The sequence below is a fragment of the Rattus rattus genome, chromosome 4 (genome assembly GCF_011064425.1).
Source record: "Rattus rattus isolate New Zealand chromosome 4, Rrattus_CSIRO_v1, whole genome shotgun sequence".
Lineage (NCBI taxonomy): Eukaryota > Metazoa > Chordata > Mammalia > Rodentia > Muridae > Rattus > Rattus rattus.
Window position 1 is genome coordinate 181,337,365 of NC_046157.1, and position 20,420 is coordinate 181,357,784.

General features: G+C 41.1%; 2 non-coding genes across 2 annotated transcripts; one reads left to right on the plus strand and one right to left on the minus strand.

Moving 5' to 3' along the window:
• The first annotated feature begins 136 nt into the window (after positions 1-136).
• On the plus strand, positions 137-245 carry LOC116899765. The gene has a single exon (XR_004387779.1). It is a non-coding gene; the product is annotated as a U6 spliceosomal RNA (small nuclear RNA).
• Positions 246-4,887: 4,642 nt separating this feature from the next.
• LOC116899856 lies at positions 4,888-5,015 on the minus strand. The gene has a single exon (XR_004387852.1). It is a non-coding gene; the product is annotated as a small nucleolar RNA SNORA17 (small nucleolar RNA).
• Between the last annotated feature and the right edge of the window lie 15,405 nt (positions 5,016-20,420).

The following is a 20,420-nucleotide window of genomic DNA, read 5'->3' on the forward strand; positions in this document are numbered from 1 at the left end:
CAAATTTATCTATTCTTGGGCAAATGTTACACTTTTCAAATACTCTAAAATTATGATGTGTTGATTTTCTGACATATTTGTTTTGTCAAATAAAATATGTTCTTTTAAAAATTATAGGCAATAGTCTCATACCAAAATGTTCTCATTATGATAGCAAATCTACTAAAACTGAAGCAATACAGAGAAGATTATCATGGCCTTTGTACAAGGATGATATGCAAATTCTGGAAGCATTCCATATTTATAAACAAATAAACAATAAATGAAATACAGGCAGTTATTAGCTTTTTCAATTTTATATGTTTTAAAATAAGATTTTTGGGTTCAACAGAATCAATTGTAATTTTATTAGGGTTGAATTAATCTATACATTGTGATTTTGGAAGGGAAAGAGTGCCTTTCAGTATTTGATATCCTGATCTATACATATGGCTTACTTTTACATTTAGCTAAATTTTCTTTAATTTTTATCAACAAGATTTTTATAGCTGTCTATATTATCAGACATCAGTTAGTAGGTTTATTCCTTGATATTTAATAGGTTTATTTTGTTATAAGTGTTAAATACTTTAATAGATTTTAGAGGATGTAATGTCCTCATGGGACAAAAGAAACAGGTATCCTCCAGAGGTCATTCTGAGCAGACTTTCTCCAAGGATGCAAATTTGGCACACTGCATCTGTTGTTTGAATGTGGATCTCATTTTGTCAGATGGACCAACTATACTTTGTCCTACAGTTTTAATGTAATGAAACCTTGCTTTTAGTGAAATCACAAATTATACTTGGAGCTATCTAACAAGACTGCAAGGGAATAAAGGTGCTTGCTGTTGGGCCTGAAGACCTGGGTTGATTACCAAGACCCACATGGTTGAGGGCGAGAGCTGACTCTCAAAGATTGTCTGTCTCCTGACCTCCACATGTACTCTCCATGTGTCTCTTATATAGTTGACTTTTTTTCTGCGTTTTGCTCTGAGATTAACAGCCATGATAAACTAGCTTATTACCACTCACTTGTTAGAACTAGTGATTTCTTTGTAATTTTTATGGCCTTAATGTACACAGTCATTTCATTTTAGATGATAGTTTTTAATCTTTGTTTAACCAATCATTACTTTTTTAGTGATGTTGGTATCAACCTTGTCTTATTCTTGATCTCAAAAGGAAAAATTTCAACTTTCTACTGTTGAAATTTAATTTTTATAGATATTTTTGGTGGATAATTTTTTCATCTATATTTACTTCTGCTTTTCCATTTGCTTCTGTATCTTGAAGGCTGATTTATGTGGACATTAATCATATTCCTTTGCTCCTGGATTCCAACTGGGTTAATCCATTAGTAGGCTGGTATATTTCCTTTGGAGTACTTCCTTGCTGGGATGAATCTCCCTTGCTGTTCCAGAGTAGAGGCAGACTACTGTGCCATGTCCAGTTGATAAGGGTTAAAGATGCCTCCTGAAGACGATTTTCAGAAGGATGTAACTGAGCAAACAAAAACTGGACTAGCTTTCTCTAGGCAGTAGAGAAATATAAGAATTGCCAAAGCATTTTAAAAAATTGTTTTTGGTATTAATGCTAACTTTTTTTTTATATGTAAAGTTGTAAACATTCCTTCTGATCGTTTTCCTGTAAATAAGCAAGACACTGGGGATAGATCAATTTGACTCTCTAATTAGCAGTTATTGAACTCTCTCTTTGCTGCTTTGATCAAAAGGACTATCAGTGTAACAGCCAGCTGGACTACCCTTATGCCAGGATCAGCCAGCCATCTGGAATGCTCTACAGATGCCTTGAAATGATTATGCAAAAGATTGAAGTTGATTGCCCTGGCTCTTGAAGCCGCTGCCCCAGCCAGGGCTATTAGAGACATTTGTGTAGCAGACATTTTGCAATTGTAAAACTCAGTGAACTCTTTCACCTACCAAAGGTGGAGCAAGTCTCCTGGTATAGGGACAGACCATTATTGATCTAAAACACAAGCCTTAACCTCTCTGCATGGTGTTAAAACATGAGGCTGCGATTGGCCTAAAGAAGTGTATGATTGGTCCAAATGTGGTTATGATTGGACTGAATACCCGTTTTTAGGATCTTGAGGTGGGCTGCTTGGGTTCATTGAGACACTTCTGTGTGGTAACATTAAGTCCAATAAAGACTTTTCTTTCCTTGTCTATCTTGAGTCCTATGGTCTGAACTGGTAACAAAACAAGCAAGCTAGCTCACCCAGAGAGCTTTAGTGGCAGCTTGCTAGATGAAAAATGACAAACTCCACATCAGCCTGACAGCCGAGGACCCTAGATGTGCGTCACAGGTGGACCACATGCTGCCTGGCTTCACACCTCCCACCCTGGGCTCACTAAGAGCTCACTTTACACTCCTAAGTCTGGAGAATGCAGTTCTGAGTACAGAATGCCTGCAACCAACAGCTTAATAGGTGAAGTGGTTCTGTCAGCCTTAGCGATCATCCAGGGTGCTTGAACTTGGCTTTTTACCACCAGCACTAGGATCCTAAACAATTAAGCTGTTGTTCAGCATTCATTTTCCTTCCATGTGCATGATCAGCAGTTTTAGTTTGGTAGCTGGTGATGTGATGACTGATCACACCTATTTCCACTCACAGGGATATAGCCTGTGGCATATGCTTGCTCCTGAGTGATCCTGGCCACACCCAGCACCCTGCAGTTACATCCACCCTGTGACCTGGCTTCACACTCCAGCTTCAGATTGCAGTTATAAGAGAGGCAGGCACCCCGAATCTGCTCTGCCTGTAGCTACTGAAGAGGTCAGGCAGCTGGCTTCAGGGTAACTGAAGAAGCAGCTGGAATTTCATTGGGACTGCTGTCAGACATCCTGTTGCTACCCTGTGTCTTGGAGATCCTGTAATTTTTGGATCTGTAGGACCTGCCCCTTCGTAAGCTCCAGAAGTTCCTTGATGGGATAGATATTGGGGTGGGTCAGTTGGATAATCCGAATGTAGGCTTAAAAGGTATCTAACTCTGACTCTCTTACTCTCATGCCCTTAGAGATCACTCACTAGCATCCCTATAACCCCAGGGCCAGCTCGACCTGTAGTAAAAATTTTGGTTTCTTTAAAAAATGTTATGGGTGTATGTTTTTGTTTTAATCCCAGGTGTGGGATATAGGGCTGCTTCAGTTTGTTCATATCAGCTGACTATGATTTGCCACATGCTCTGGCAGGAGCATGATTTTGCCAGCTGCAGATAGTTTCTTCAAGTGTATGTCATTTAGAATTGTGGTGACTCTTGAGAGTTTATATAAATAAGTACAAGAGGCCCAAGAGTGCTGTGAGCTGCTACTCTTGGTGCTGGTGGTTGCTGGTTGGAGATATCCTGACAAGGAAGATCAAAATTGCCCTAAGGAACTCGATGCCCCTAAATCAGGAGGAGGAAGTCTAAGGAGATCAATACCCTCTTTCCCTTCTAGCCTTCTTTTACTCCTATCTAGTGTTGGGAGTTAGGGGTTGGAAGAGATAAGGGTAGAGAAGGGTGGTATAAATAGGAACCCATAAAGTAGCCAAAAGTCTGGCTACATCTACCCTGCTGCCCAGGCAAGGTTCAGGGCCACTCTCCTGAGTGTCACTGCTGGTAAGGAAACTGGTTAGTTCTCTCATACTCATGACGCTGGGGCCAGCTCTACTGCCTGGCATAGATGGTGATGGACAAGGAATGGGAGGAGGAAATCTCTTGCTCATTCGAACAGCTGCCCAGCAGAAAAGAGGCAGGGCCAGCTCACCTGCAACCCTCACATCCAGGGACAGGTCTTCTGTGCTGCCCAGGCGAGGGCAAGAACTGCTCTCTTGCACTTACGATGTCATCAGGGCCAACTCCTCTGCCTCTGCTGGAGGCAGGGGGTGTGAGGTGGTGAGAGCAAAAGAGAGTTCTTCTGCTCTCATGACTCAAGGGCCAGGTCTCCTGCCTTTTGTTGGTGGTGATGGGAAGTGGGGAGGAGGATACCTCTCTCTCTCATTCATGAGGAGTGCTAAGGCCAGATTTCCCATGCTTGTATCCTTGAGGGAAGATACCCTGCAACTCCTGCAATGTGCAGCCTGCTCTCCCAAATACTGCAGCTAGCTAGAGGTCCCTACCTACCTACCCTACCTACCCTTCCCTGCTCTCCTGTCCCCAGGGCCAGCCCTCCCACAATGTCCAGGTGAGGGGTGTGGCCAGTTCTTTACAGCTCTCAAGATTCAACATTTCCCCAGGTGACAACCCAGACCAGGGACATCCTCCTGGTCTTTGTTGGTAATAGACTCATGCTTGTACAAGGTCAAGGCCACTAGTGACAGCACAGGCCAGGACCCCACCATGGTCCCAGGTAGCATCACTTGCTACTCCTATAAGGCTGTTCCTTACTACCCTAACTTTCTAGTTCTGCCTCTCTTCATTGTGCCTACATCATTCTTTCTCTTCCATTTCTCCACCACTTACTTCCTCCTTCTTGTTAGTGGTGCCTTGTGTCTCTGAGTATCTGAGGTCATCTTAGGAACTGCCTCAGGAGTGCTATTCCCTGCTCACGCATTATGGCACCAGGCAGGGGTTATCTCAGGTGTGGTCTGCCTCTTCAGGCCTGCACAGCTAGACTGGTGGTCATCTCAGGCTGGCTAGTTCCCTGTTTGCCCCATGGTGCTGGTCTGATGGTGGTCTTGGGCTCACTTTTCACCCAGCCTGCCTAAGTGGTCCTATGGGATGGTCATGTGTCTTGGGCTCACTTCAGCCCAAGTCTAGAGTCCTAGGTTTCTTCTAGTCTATGACTTGCTCCAAGTCCTGGGAGCTTGTCCAGGCCTCTGAGACACTGGACATCTCAGGCTAGCTTCCTGTCCAGCTGCCCTGGCACCAGACTGGTGGTTGTTTCAGCCTCACTTTATTCAGGGAGTGTTAGGCTACTAATCGTTCAGATGTTCATAAGTCAGAACACTGAGCTTAGACATAGCTTCTCCCTTCTTTACTACCTACTGCCATGTAACACAGCAGCCACACCTGCAGTGTTTCTAGGGGCAAGCTTAACGATTTGTCTAATTTTCTAAGATTTTAAATCGTTTTTTAATATTTTACTTTTATAAATTTGCAATAAGTGCAAATTTTCAAGACGATGAACTCTTTTTAAAGAAAGCATTTAGACAAATTTAATTAGAATAAACCACTTATGTATATTGTTATTTCAGATTAAAGCTATTAAAGTGTCAATAATTATTTCCTTAAACCAGATGTGGTAAAGTGGCTCTTATAATGAATACAGAGCAGTCTTTTGTTGCCAGAATGAATGAAGACAGTTTCTTCAGTTGATCTGAGTTGCTACTGTTTTACTAACAGTGTCCAAGGCTTTCTGCTTTCTCTGTAGATTTAAACCTTAATTACGTTACGGTAGAAACAACATGGTGTCTTAGTTATTTTCTTATTGTGCTCATAAAATAACTGAAAAATACTTAAGGACTGCTTTATTGGGGGTACACAGTTCAAGGAAACAGGCCATTGTGTTGGGGTAGACATGGCAATGGGAGCTCGGATGATTATGCTGACCAGGCAACAGAGAAAATGGGGTGTCTATGCTCAGCATGTTTTCTCCCATCTCCTTTTTTATTTGGTGCAGGACCATAGCCCCTAGGATGATGCTGCTCACATGCAGGGTCACCTTTCCCTTATTGGTCAAACATTTCTAGAAATACCCTTGAAAATGCACCCAGAGGCATATACCTCATTAATGTCTTAGACATTTCTTAATCTGAACAAGTTTATAATGGAAATTAACCACCACCTATAGTTAAGACATAAAACAGTTGCTTGACTGGAAAGAAATAGTGAACAATGGTTAGAAAAGGAAAAACAAAATTTGTTCCAACTATATTTCCTGAAGCCAATTCTTGTGTTGTTTTGTTTCTGTTTGGTTGCTTCAAACCCTGTTCTCCCACCGGAGAATTCTATCCTTAGGGCTGCTTAAAAAGCAATTGTGGCTTCATAAAAATCAGCTCTGATGTATGTAGTAGTTTTCCAAAGCCAGAGAAAACAGTACAGTGCATTGGTTCATCACCAGAGGAGATGGCTATGTTGGGATGCAGGTGACTGAAAGGAGGGGCTTCTCATTAGATGGTTCACACCTGTGTTTTCTTCTTCCTTGCAGATGTGGTACCTCTCCTGCATCTCTCCTGACCCCCCCTAAACTTGTACAGTTCTTTCCTGCAGAGGAATGTTGACAAAAACAAGTGTGGCAGCTGTTATGATGGTGTGGTTCTGGAGACTTGTCCTCTTTGCATTTTTTATATTTATGATTATAGGTATGGCATCAGGCTATTGTGATTTCTCATCACTACACCTCCTCCCTGTCCCATTACCTCAAGTGTGCTTATGTAGTTTTAAGAGAAATCTATGTGTGGTGCAGTCAATTTGAATTTATAAACTGAATATCTGAAATGATGCTGGTTTTCTTCATAAGTAGCTTCTATTGGGAGGAATTACAGCACTATCATCCTTGGGCCAGGCATGATTTGGGTTCTCTGTTTAATCAGGATTTTCAATAATCACTATTATCAGAATGACTATGAGGCAGACATCTCTCTCAACCTGAAAAGGGGAATGAAACACAGCAACTTAGTCTGGCTAAACTGGACTAGGAGATGGTGTTGTACACTGAATATAAAGAAATGTTTACTTAGGTGCTTCTATCACTAAAACAATAAGCTGCCTTCAAGTTGTGTTTCTTAGCTAGAGGGTGTGTGTGTTAGGCATGGGGATTCTGGGTCTAGTGCATCTCTGTGACATTACTAGTTGGGAATTTTACCTTCAGATACCACCTGTCCTCTGTGAAGGTGTCTCTGTATTTTCCTTGCTTGGTTCTTCTTTGCTTCTTCTTAACTTTTATCAATTAGCCATTCCAAAATAAGCAACCTGACAGGAGGAGACAGATGGGGGTGGTGGTGGTAACTCTTTTCTACCCTTAGGCTGTAGAGACAAGGCTGCCAGATTCACACAGGGAGGTGGAGACCAAAATACAGGGTGAAAATAAAAGTTAAGACCAGAAAATTCCAACAAAAAAGTCATTTTGGAGGAAGGATGTAATCAAATATTTTAAAATATTGTCTCTACTTTCAGAGGCATTTAAAAGTAGTCTAAGGAGAGAAGCTGGAGTCGGCCTGGGGTGAATTAGCCATGTCAGAAACCTCAATTGGTTAACTTTTAAAATTGTTTTTTAAGATATCATTTGAAAGATATTTGAAGTCCAATAAAACCAGAACTATGAATCTTTCATAGTTAGCAATTATGCTGGCATGATGTGTGGACTCACTCATGTCCTGGCTGTCTTTCACTTATATGAAGTCTAGACAATCCCTAGGGACTTTTAGGAACTGTGTTTCAGTGAACAACTCCAACTTCCCTTTATTTCCTGTTCCCATTGTTCTTCCTTTCTCTAGTAATTTCTATTTTAATCTCATACTTTGAGATGGTTCTATCTGTTGACAGATTCCATGGTTGATGGTTCTATCTAATGTCAAGATTTCTTCTTTTTAAATGGCTTATTATTATTTTTGAAAATAATACTTCATTGCATAAACAGGATATAATAATTCAGGACAGAAAAAGGAATCATGATATCTTCTTTATCCATTCATCAAAGGACAACAAAGTTGATTTAACATTTTGGCTACTCAAAGTAGTGTTTAGAAGAATCCTTGAGTGTAAATACCTCTTTGATATGATGGTTTTATTTGCTTGTTTATATAAGTTTTAAGGTGATTTCTTTTCTCCTTCTGTAAAGAATGTTATTGGAATTTTGTTGGTGATTGTACTGTTGGTTCTGTAAAGAATGTTATTGGAATTTTGTTGGTGATTGTACTGCTGATCAATTTTAGTAATATGAACATTTTAATAACATTAATTCTTCCAAACATGGTATGTAGAGGTCCTTGATTCACTTGGACTTGAGCCTTGGACAGGAGATAATTATGGATCAATTGGCATTCTTCTACATGCAGACTGCCAGGTAGACCGGCACCATTTGTTGAATATGCTTTTTTTTTTTTCATGCTGTATGGCCTTGGCTTCTTTGTGAATACTACTTAGCTATTAAAAATAAGGACATCATGAGTTTTGTAGACAAATGGATAGAACTAGAAAATATCATCCTGAGTGAGGTAACCCACACCCAAAAGACATGTATGGCATCTACTCAGTGGTAAGTAGATATTAGCCAAAATGTTCAGAATACCCATGATACACCTTACAGACCTAAGGAGGCTTAACAGGAAGAAAGGCTCAAGTATAAATACCTTAAACCCACTTAGAAGGGGGAACAAAATAATCATGGGAGACAGATAGAGAGACAAACCTGGGTGGGAGAGGGGATGGGGTAGGGAGGAAGGGAAGAGGCGGGGACAGGATCAGGTATGGGGCAGAGAGCAGAGACACCCAGAGGGCCAGAAGAATGAATCAAAATATGCAACAGTGGGAAGGTGGGGGGTGGGGCAGGGAGAACCTTTAGAAAGTCCCAGAGGCCTAGGATATGAGGGGCTACCAGGATTCAGTAGGATGACATAAGCTGAAATGCCCAACAGTGTGGGGATGAAACAGGAAGAGACCACCTTCAACAGACAGACATGGCCTCCAGTTGAGTCAGGGGGCCACCCACCCATCTTCAAAATTTTTAACCCAGAATTGTTCCTGTCTAAAGGAAATGCAGGGACAAAAGTGGAGTAGAGACTGAAAGAAAGGCCACCCAGTAATTGGCCCAACTTGAGATCCATCCCATGCCATCACACCAAACCCAGAATCTATTACTAATGCCATATTGTGCTTGCAGACAGTAGCCTAGCATAGCTGTCCTCTGAGAGGCTCTACCAGCAGCTAACTAAAACAAATGCAGATACTTATAGCCAACTATTAGATTGAGGTCAGGGACCCCTATGGAAGAGTTAGGGGCAGGACTGAAGAAGTTAAGGGGGATCACAACCCCATAGGAAGAACATCATTGTTAACTAACCCAGAACCCTCAGAGCTCTCAGAGACCAAGCCAAAACCCAAGGAGTATATATGGGCTGTTCCAGGGCCCCATGACACATGTATAGCAGAGGACTGCCTTGTCTGACCTCAGTGGGAGAACATGAGTTTAATCTTGTGGAAACTTGATGCCCCAGGAAAGAGGCATGCTGGTGGGAGTGAGGTGGGGGGTGGGTGAGGGAGCATCCTCTCTAAGGCAAGGGGGGACATGGTGTGAAGAACTCAGGAGGGAGGACCAGGAATGGGAGCAACTTTTGTAATGTAAATAAATAAAATAACAAATACTCTTTGAATCAATCAGGAATGCCATAAAATCTTTAATTTATTTAAACAGCATTAACTCATGAAAGTTCTTTACATTGATCTACGGGAAATTTTTCCAATAGGATGGGCTGATGCTCAGAAATCATTAGGCTATGTAATAGTGATAGGAAAGGAATATCAGCAGCGAGAAGCAATCTGGGGATAAAGTCTCTAGAGCTGTGCTTTTTCAGAGTGTACCTATCACAGCCATGCAAACTGGTGGGCCATCTCTAGGAATCTTATTTGCTTGCCATATCCTTTCCTAGATAGCTTCTGACAGATCTGTGTTTGCACTTTTACACATGTATGTATATAAATGGGTATAAATATGGATAAAGTCCAAAAATCTAGACAGGAACCTGAGCTACAAAGTAGATGTTCAGAACAGCATGTCAATATTGTCTGTGATCTTCCAGGAAAAGGAAGATGCAGAACTTATATTCTCTAAAGCACCAAGCTTGGTGTTGACCTTTACATGGCTGTCAGTTATAGCACTGTGTTTTTGTGTTGAGAACACAGACTTGCTCCATAGCAAGGGGATGGTCTAAGCTCAGGCTGCTTTTGTGTCCGACATCCATTTCAGTGCCAGTTTTACCCACTACGTCTTTCTCTCTTTCCCTAATGGCTAACACTCCCTTCTGGTATGCTGCTCATGGGGTGAGAGGTGTTATGTTGTTTCTCACCCTTTGTTTCAATAACTGGAGACTTTTCAAGTCACTGTTTGTCCAGTACTAAACTTGAGCATGTTCCCTCAGGCATTCACTTTGCTATTTTTTAACTCTGAGCTGCCTCAGTTCTGAGACACTGATGCTGGGAGGCGCTGCTAGTCTGCCACAGTGGCTTCTCTATTTTTAAGCCTCCCATGGTCTTCTCTACAATGCATATAGTCAAATAACCTTCACCGAATGCATTTCTGATAGCCCCTAAGAATTTCTTATAGTACTCTCTTTAGCTAAGAGGATGAGTGGCTGCACCTATATTAGCTGATTTTCTGTTTCTGTGGCCATGGCAATTTATGTATGAGAGAGTTTATTTCGGGTTGTGATTACAGGAGGAGAGAGTCTGTAATTGTGGAGGAGACATGACAGCAGGGAGCGAGGGGGGAGAGAGAGAGAGAGAGAGAGAGAGAGAGAGAGAGAGAGAGAGAGAGAGAGAGAGAGAGAGAGAATCTCCAACCTCAAGCACCAATCAGAGACAGCAAGCTGGCAATGGGTTGAGGTTATAAAATCTCAAAGCCTATCCATACTGATGCACCTCCTCAAGCAATGCCACACCTCCTAAACCTCCCCAAAACAGCACCAAGAGAGGATTGACTACTCAAATGCTGGAGCCTCTGGGGGGGCATTTCTCATGCAAGCCATCACAGCACATTTTCATCTTCTTTTCAATCTCCAGAAACTTTACAGCTAGAAAACATTGTAGACTTGCTTGTCTATTTGAGGAATGTTATGGCAAGAGGGGTCGACTAAGAGATCGGAAAATTCAAATTCCTTGGGGGGTTGGGGGGGGAAATAGAGCATGTCCGAAGTGATATTCATGGAGGAGGATAATTTTAGAATGTTACTGGCCAGATAGGTCCTTTCTCCTGTAGAATAGAAATCAGATACAGATTAGTTTTTGAAGTAAAGGGAAAGTGAGAGTTACTTAAAGAAAAGAAGCGCAGCAGGCCAAAAGCAGTCCAGCCACTGGAGTGTCGTGAAGGGAAGTTGGCAGTATCCTGCCAAATAGGCAGAGTAGCAGTAACAGTAGTATACATCTTCCTTTATTGGTTTGAATAGCCATATCTTTTTCCGGGAAAGGCTTTGATTAGACTTGCGTTTAATGGGGAAAGAAAGGAGATTTCAGCATAGACTGTCTCCCGACGCTGAATGCCCCTACATTTGTATCACGGGTCCCTCTCAGCAAAGATCATATCATGCTAACATATTACAATAAAAATATAATGAGATTCAAGGACAGTCAGATTTGTCAGCTTGATGGTCCCTGGTGTTAACTGGGCTTCCTATAGCTCCCTGCTGTCTGGCTGCTATGAGAGGTAGAGGTCTTACTACCATGGAGTCCAGCTGTCTGCCTGTGGTTTCCCTGAAGCTGCTACAGCCAGAGCAGTTTCTTCTATGGAGAAGACATTCTTGCTTCTCTCTTGTCCTATAGTTCCTGAGGATATGAATTATGTAAGTCTACCTTTCTTCCCTCCGTCTGTCCTTCCCTCCCTCCCCTCTGCCTCTGCCTCCCCTTCCTTCTTTCCCCTTCACTCCTTCCTTCTCCTTCCTTCTCCTTTCTTCTTTCTTTCTTTCTTCTTTCTTCCTTCCTTCCTTCCTCCCTTCCTTCCTTCCTTTTCCTTTCTTTCCTTTTCTTCCTTCCTTCCTTCCTTTCTTCTTCCTTCCTTCCTTCCTTCCTTCCTTTCTTTCTTCCTTCCTTCCTTCCTCTCTTTCTTTCTCTCTTTCTTTCTTTCTTTCTTTCTTCCTTTCTTCTTCCTTCCTTCTTTCCTTCCTTCCTTCCTTCTTTCAGTCCTTCCTTCCTTGCTTCCTTGCTTCCTTGCTTCCTTCCTTCCTTCCTTGCTTGCTTGCTTCCTTCCTTCCTTTCTTCCTTTCTTCCTTCCTTCCTTCCTTCCTTCCTTCCTTCCTTCCTTCCTTCCTTCCTTCCTTCCTTCCTTCCTTCCTTCCTTCCTTCCTTCCTTCCTTCCTTCCTTCCTTTCTTCCTTCCTTCCTTCCTTCCTTCCTTCCTTCCTTTCTTCCTTCCTTCCTTCCTTCCTTTCTTCCTTCCTTTCTTCCTTCCTTTCTTCCTTCCTCCCTTCCTTCCTTCCTTCCTTTCTTCTTCCTTCCTTCCTTTCTTCCTTCCTTCCTTCCTTTCTTCCCTTTCTTTCTTTCTTTCTTTCTTTCTTTCTTTCTTTCTTTCTTTCTTTCTATCTTCCTTTCTTCTTCCTTTCTCTTTCCTTCCTTCTTTTGTTCCTTTCTTTTTCTTCCCTACTTTCCTTCCTTTCTTTCTTTGTTTCTTTCCATGTAGGTGAGCTACTCTGTCTATGTAGCCCAGGCTGGTCTTGATGCTGAGACCATTCTAACTATATCCCAGAGATCATCCCAAAAGTTACCATGGTGAGCTATTTGGTGACTCTTATTCTGAGATTTTTCTAGGACTATTTTTAATTTCTGTGATAACTATGGTTTTCTCTTTATCCCTGTTCTGTCTCTGTTTTGGTACTACTCTGTAACCTAAGCTGGTGGTCTGGTGCTCACTTTGTAAAACACAGTGTAATCGTGAACTCACAACACTCTTGCCTCAGCCCAGGTCCTAAATGCTGGAATTAAAAGTGTGGGCTGCCACACCTGACTTGATTTTCTTAGTTCCTCAATACAACTCTTGATATTAATGCTTTCTTTTGTTGTCATTGCAAAGACCATAAATGAGTGCTTAATTCCATTTGCCTACTCACAGAGGGTTTGCGTAAGTCAGTAAGGCTGAAGCAGGTAGAATATTCAGAGACAAGCTCCAGTGACAGCAGTGGAATGGTGAAGGAACACTGGCCTTTGCATCCCCATGTGACACTGGGTTAATTCTTCCATGTCCCTTGGCACCAATTTTCTAATTAGAATTTGGAAATAGTGCTGCTCTCTTTGTCTCCCTGGGTTTCTATGAAGGTCAAATGTAACAGGATACGTTGGAGTATGTGGTAAATTTCCAGGGTTGAAGGAGTTTCCGAAGCCATCATGTCCACTTGTGATGGGAGAAGCTTTGCTAACTCGGGATTCAACATGTTGTTCTTTGGATTTGTCTTCAGTGCCCCAAACCCTGTTTGATTTCTACTGTATCTTAGATATCAACAACATAAAGGATGTTTTTTGTGTCTTTGTAATCTGGAATATGAAAGAAGCCCTGGAAAACTACTTTTATCACAAAGGCTTATTTTGATGGGCACTTCTGAATCATTGTCAACCCTGTGGGCACTTCATACCACATGGATGTAGCACGATGTGACTTGTGTTTCTGGAAATCGTTCTATAATATAGATTGTCTTATAAGCTGTTTGAAGTCAGTAATAACTCAGGGAAACATTTTGGCTTTCATCCATTCTAATGAAGCAATCATGGAGTCTAAAAGGGAGTTTTCCACCTTTCATAGAATTTCCCATACACACTTAGCCCGTGAGCACCACTGATAATGTAAGAATAAAGCTGAAGGATCGACTGATGTTTTACATATACTGCCATGGGTGAGCCAGTGTTTAAAGTTCAGCAGATATTAATCACTTGACCAGAAGTTATAGGCCAGGGTCATTTCTTAGTACTGAGGGGGAGTTCTAAGATGCAGTTCCAGGGTTGAAGACTAGAGTCTGCAGAGTTCACAGACTAATCCATTTTAACTTTAATTTAAAACAATAGGAGGTGCTGAGTGTACAAGCAACAGTTGTTTAAATAGGATGTACTGACAGTCAAAGCACTAATTTTTAAAAAATCTTTTCTGAGACATGTCACTCAGAGACCAAGAGAGGGTCTTTTTCCACGACTGCATCTTTGGTAGATGCTCCTAAGTTTTCTTATAATGTTAACAGTGATTGGTTAGACACTGTATCTGTTCTTAAGGGGAAGGCATTCATTTCCTGGGTATCCAGAAGAAGATACAATGGGATTTTGTAAGTATCTTTCCAATCACAGCCTTTCTCCCTTTACCCTTTTTATCTTGAGTTTCCACATGATACCTTAAAGCTCATGATCAGGTTTTGATTCTTTCAAAAGCTGCTTTATGACCTGTAAGCATTCTTTATCAAGTAGAAAATTGCTCTGTTCAGAGATCCACAGTTAGGTTACAGAGCCTGTACTTAACACTATTTGGGAGACACTGTTGTGACCACTGTTCCAGGGCTAGTAGTCTGTCAGTGAATCGTGCATTCCTCTCCATTATTTCTTACATAGGAGCTGCTGTGGATCTCTTTTGGCCATGGAACTCCAGGCACAAGCATCTGCCTTTGAACTGAGATCTAAAGACAAGAAAGTTTTTATGATGCTCAAACCCCAGACCAGGAACTCACTTCTATACTTGTCCAGGAAAAAATAAATTCTTTTTATTTTAATAGACACTCTCTTCAAATGTCAGGCAACATGGCTGATTTTTTTTTCATGCTTTGCACTTCACAATGTACTTTAAAAAATAGCTTAAGATGTGAGTTCCTAGGTGCTTGATGTATTATTCAGAACAAATTCATTTGAAGGTGTGCATCAAGATGTTACTATCAGAGTGACCATCTTTTGTCTTAGTTCATTTTCTTTCTGAGTCAAAGTAGAAGATTCATGGTGATGTGCTTATCCCAGTGGGGAAAGTATCTTTTGAAGTCTCATTCAAAAGAGGAGAAAGTCTACTTGTCTGCCCCACAGGTTCCAGTTAGAGAATTAGGTAACTGAGCCAACATGGAAGTCTGTATGACTTGAGGACTATGCTATTAGCCATTCACCATTCTCCATATGTTCTTGTAACCATATCTGCAAATGAGGAAGACAAACATTTTACTGAGGGTCCTGTGGATATCTGTTTACTGAAGAGTGGCATTTATGCTCTTTTGAGGCACATCATGGAACCCTACAGAAGTCATCGCCCAATCTGGAAAAGTATTCTTTGTAATGATCTGGAGTTTAGAAACCCTTTTCATTCTTTCATTCGCAAAATTTAACTAACAACTAATATAAAATGAAACTAAATGATGTCATTTCCAAAGGTGCCTGAAAATAGTCACTGAGATTATAAAACTCCTAGAGAGTGATTCACGGAGCTCGACACTGAAGTGTTATGAAGGTAGATTCAAGCAGGCTTCAGAGTGTCAGTATAGCTCAGCACAGAGACAACGCTCTTGACCTTGGCTGTTAGTTTGCAAAGCAATGATGCATCCAGAGCAGCATGGGAACTGTGGGAGACAAAGCTTTTGTGTTGGCTCCTTGCCTGAAAACACAACCTTAGACTTAACGTTGGCAAATTGAAGCAGTCAGCATGACGTCAGAACCATGCTCCAGTGTGCACGAGGTGATTGTCAATGGGAACAGTCACCAGGATGGTTCCATCAGGTGAAACCCTGTCAAGCTGACTTCCTGGATGATGTGAAAAACAAACTGGCAGAAGCTGCTTTTCTCTTCTCCAGAAATGTGCCCCCCACCCACTCAGATTTGCATTCTTTACAATAACAGCATTCAAGACAAGAACTATAGCCCTCTCTCTGTATTTCATTAAGCATATATGCCTGTTTTCCAAACAGAATATTTTAAAAAAACCCTGTGAATTACATAACAGTCCACTGAGTACCTAAATCAGTTTTCAAATCTCCTTACAATATATGTGAAGAAGGTTATAGTCAAATTTCTACTATATTCATATATTTGGTTGTGCAGTCCAAAAGTAGCAGAGGGCACAAGTTCAATGATATGGAGACAGGGAAGAGGTATATCTCTGATACAATGCTGGGAGTCATAGAGACATGTGGCTGGAGAGAACCAGGAATGCAGTGTTGTTATTTTGCAGGAGTTTTTATGGAAGGGTATTGTGCAGAGAATTCTAACTTTGGTTTTTATCTCCTTCTATTTGTATACATGGATAAGTTACATGGATGTTCTGATCTGAGATCTAGCTCCGTTATCTATCAAATTTATGGTTGGGTTAGATAAAGCCTCAACTTTTTAACGACTACCCTAAACTTTATAAAGTTGTAATTAGACTACTGTTGAAGTAGAGAGGCTTAGCCTTATGTAACTAGTCTTTGTGAGGCCTGCTTACCCAACATTCATTATTTGTTTAGCAAACTAAAAAACTTCACTTTAGGGGTGGCTGGATTTTTATCTTTAAACTAGAATTCTAGAGTCTTTCAGAGTAGCAGGGAGGTATAAAAAGAAATGTCAGGGAGCTAGACCAGGCCCAGAACAGGTGTTGCACATTGATTGCCTTAAATTTTGATTCAGATGATTGTTCTTCAGTCTGACAGTGAGTAGTAGGTCAAACTCAACTGGAGCAGATGGAATAAAGGAGGTATTATAATCCGACAAATGACCTGATAACCTTGGTTTATGATGAGACCCCATTTGCAGAGTATAACTGTGATGGGTGGACCTAAGTATTTTTGTTTATATTGCTACACTTTTTTTCTGAATGATTCAAAGTCCCTTTGTTCATCTGTTCTGTGGTTCTTCAGGTACAATAAAGTTAAACCTAGGAGCATAGTCTGAAAGCCTCGTGAGTCTTAGTCACCTGTGACAAGTAGCTCTATTTCTTTCAGCAAATACGTTTAGACACTTCCCTGCAGCTCAATGGTTTGACACCACATTTGTGAGAATTATTTTCCATCTGCTGAGATGTAACTATGTCTTTGTTGGGGATTTTATACTATATACACATGCATAACTTCTTCCCTCTTAAAAGTCCCAGGTTATTTTGTTACCCTTCAGATGAGAAAACTAAGGCTCATAAAACCTTAATAGCTTACCAAATATTCAGCATATAAATTAGAAGAAACCATGCTTATTTCTAAAATTTGGATTATTTCCAGTAAGATATACTACACTTACTATATAAGGGCAACCATTTACTATTTTCTATGTTTTTGCATATGTGGTGTGTGTGTGTGTGTGTGTGTGTGTGTGTGTGTGTGTGTGTGTGTGTGTGGTATGTTAGCCCTTGTGTGCATGTGTAGAAGCCATAAGTTGGCTTCCAATATATTCCTTAGTCCTCCAAAGGACTTTTTAAGACAAAATCTCCAACTTACTTTTTAAGACAGAATCTCTCACTGAACTTGACACTTCATTCCAACTAGACTGACTACCCAGCAAGTCCTAGAGATCTATCTGCCTCTGCCACTTTCCTCCCAGTACAGGGGTAACAACATGAGGTCATGAGATCCCGTTTTACATATGTGTAGGTAATCTGAATTTAGGTCCTTATACTCACTCAAAAAGAACTTTACCCACTGAGCCATCATTTCATTTCCTATTTTTTAAATCAAATTATAAGTTGAAGTCAACAATAGTTTCTCCATATATGAGTTTTCAACTCTGTTACCCCCAAGGTGTCTGAAGAAACCCTGAACAGGTCATCTCCAAAATAGCTTTGACATTGATAACTGGAGTGTTTTGTCAAATCAACTCATTTTAGAGTTGAAAGAGCAATGTTTTAAGTATGAGACAGCACATCAGAGACTGGATAATGTTCCAGTTTTGGACTGTTGGTTTCCCATCTGTTCTTTAATCCCCAAGCTACCTTAGACCTAAATTTATTTGGGATCTGAACCTATATTTGGTCTTAGAATAAAAATAACAAAGGAAAAATACAGCCTTGATGTCAAGGATTAAGTCATAATTTTTAGCCTCAAAATGCTTTTTGTCAGCTTCATGGCTTCATTACCTAGTCTTTTCAGCTTTCATTACCAGGTTACATTTTTAATACTATCAAATTTTGTGGTGCTTTTTTTTGTGATGCATCTGAAACAGCCAAACTTGAGAGTTAACATGCAATATTGCTAAAATTTATGAGTATTATCTGATCTAAGCACTCACATAAAAAGTGATCATTTTTATGATTAAGTTTATTTAGCAAGAGAAAGGTGCCAGAGAAGTCCTTTACCATGCCAACCAAAAGAAGGATCAACAGAAACCTCAGTCAGCCTTATACTCACAATGCAAAGAATCAGAAAAATCCCAGAGGTTTGTAAAATATGGGCCATTGTTTTTTTTTTTTTTGAAGAAGATACAAAGTTCTTAGTATGTTATAGTTCATTTTATAAGTAGTTTATCAATCAGAGCTGTACTTGCTGGTTTTGTGTGTCAACTTGACACAAACTGAAAAGGAGCCTCAGTTGAGGAAATGCCTTCATGAGACCCAGCTGTAAGGCATTTTCTCAACTAGTGATCAAGAGGGGAGGACCCAGCCCATAGTGGGTGGTGCCGTCCCTGGGCTGGTGGTCTTGGGTTCTATAAGAAAGCAAGCTGAGCAAGCCAGGGGAAGCAAGCCAGTAAGAAACATCCCTCCATGGCCTCTGCATCAGCTCCTGTTTCCTGACCTGCTTGAGTTCCAGTCCTGACTTCCTTTGGTGATGAAACAGCAATGTGGAAGTAAGCTGAATAAACCCTTTCCTCCCCAATTTGCTTCTTGGTCATAATGTTTCTGCAGGAATAGAAACCCTGACTACGACAAGAACCTTGGGAAATATGAAGTAAGCATGGCTATACAGTGGCTTCCCACTTCAGGGATGCCACATGATAAATCTTACAGACTTATATTATGTCTCGGGCTGTCAGTTGAGTTATAGTTGGCTCTGAAGGTCTTTGTTCTGCGATCTGTGGCTATCTGCAGTTTGTTCTTCAAGCAGAAGTAAAGCTTACAGTTAAGAGTTGGCACACTTTGATTACTATCAGATTCTAATAATGAAGGCAAGTCACACTGTCAATTCCATCATCCCTTGGATTTGAAGAATAGCAGTAGGTTATCCCAAAGTGGATCCTGATCCCCCTCACCCCCCGAAAAATAAAAAGGAAAACATGTGTAGATGATAGACAATGTAATCTAGGACTGAGGTTCTCAACCTTCCTAATGCTGAAACTCTTTAATACAGTTCCTCATGCTGTATTGACCCCCAGCCATAAAATTACCTTTGTTGCTACTGTGATTTTGCTACTGTTATAAATTGTAGTGCAAATATCTGTGTTTTCTGATGGGAAGTGTTGAAAGAATCTGTGAAGTAAGGATGGTTGGTGTCTTCGGGTTTTACTGCTGTGAGCAGATACCATGACCAAGGCAAGTCTTATAAAGGACAACATTTAATTGGGGCTGACTTACAGGTTCAAAGGTTCAGTCCATTATCATCAAGGTGGGAACACGGCAGTATCCAGACAGGCATGGTACAGGCAAAGCTGAGAATTCTATATCTTCAACCGAAGGCTGCTAGCAGAATATTGACTTCCAGGTAACTAGGATAAAGGTCTTATAGCCAACACCCAGTTACACACCTACTCCAACAGGGCCACACATTCAAATAGTGCCACTCCCTGGGCCAAGCATATTCAAATCTGGTAATCAGGTGCTAAAGGTCCTGAAGAAGGACATTATTACGAAGTGACTGGGATGGTATTAAGAAGAGTGTGGTGCAGGATTTAGGAATCTACTCATTTAGCAATATTTATAAGCCTGTGAAAAGTTTCAAATCAGGATCTTTGCATATAGACATATAGACTGGGATGGAAAGGGGAAGACGCACTCCTTACCTGTAAGCTACTGAGAGACTGACAAGGATTCAGATGCCTTTTAGGTACAGAGGTAATGGTGAACTCACTATTGTCCTTCAGAAGTCCAAGAGAACTTAGGCTTATAGGGTAGTTTGACATTAGGCTAGGATTTAACATTGTGGTTCTGGCTTCAAAACAATGAAATCACAAATGATGGTCAAGAAAAAAATACTCTCTAAGTAGTCACAACATCTGACTAGTGAGAGGGAAGGAAGGCAAAGCCTATTGGAAAGGAAATTCATATTTTAAGGAGCTATTGTAGCTAGTTTTTGTGGTGGTCAAATGCTCAGATGAAGATGTTTACAAGATGCCGTCAAATCCAAGGGGTGAGGTTGTCTGAAGGTGTACAAGGGAGGATAAGCTGAGGCTTGATCAAATAGCATTAAAAATACAAACCAGATGTTGAGTCTGTTCATAGAAGTTCCTACATCTATATCCTAATAAAAAGCTGCCTGTAATCTTTTATTTAATCATTCCATTCATTTACATCTCAATGATATCTCACTTCTTGGTTACCCTTCCACCAATCCACCATCCCACATCTGCCCTTATTGCTCCCCTTTGCCTGTATGAGGGTGCTTCCCCAACCACCCATACGCTATTGTTCCACAGTTCCAGTGGTCCCCTACGCTGGAGCATCAGACTCTTCCAGAACCAAGGGCCTCCTTTCCTACTGCTGTCAGACAAGGCCACACTCTGCTACATATGTATCTGGAGCCATGAATCCCTCTAGGTACACTCCTTGGTTGGTGATCTAGTCTTTGGGAGTACTGGGTGGTCATGCCAGTCTATGTTGTTTTCCCAGTGGGGTTGCAATCCCTCTCTGCTCCTCCAGTCCTTTTGCCAGCTCCCCCACCAGGTTTTCTGAGCTC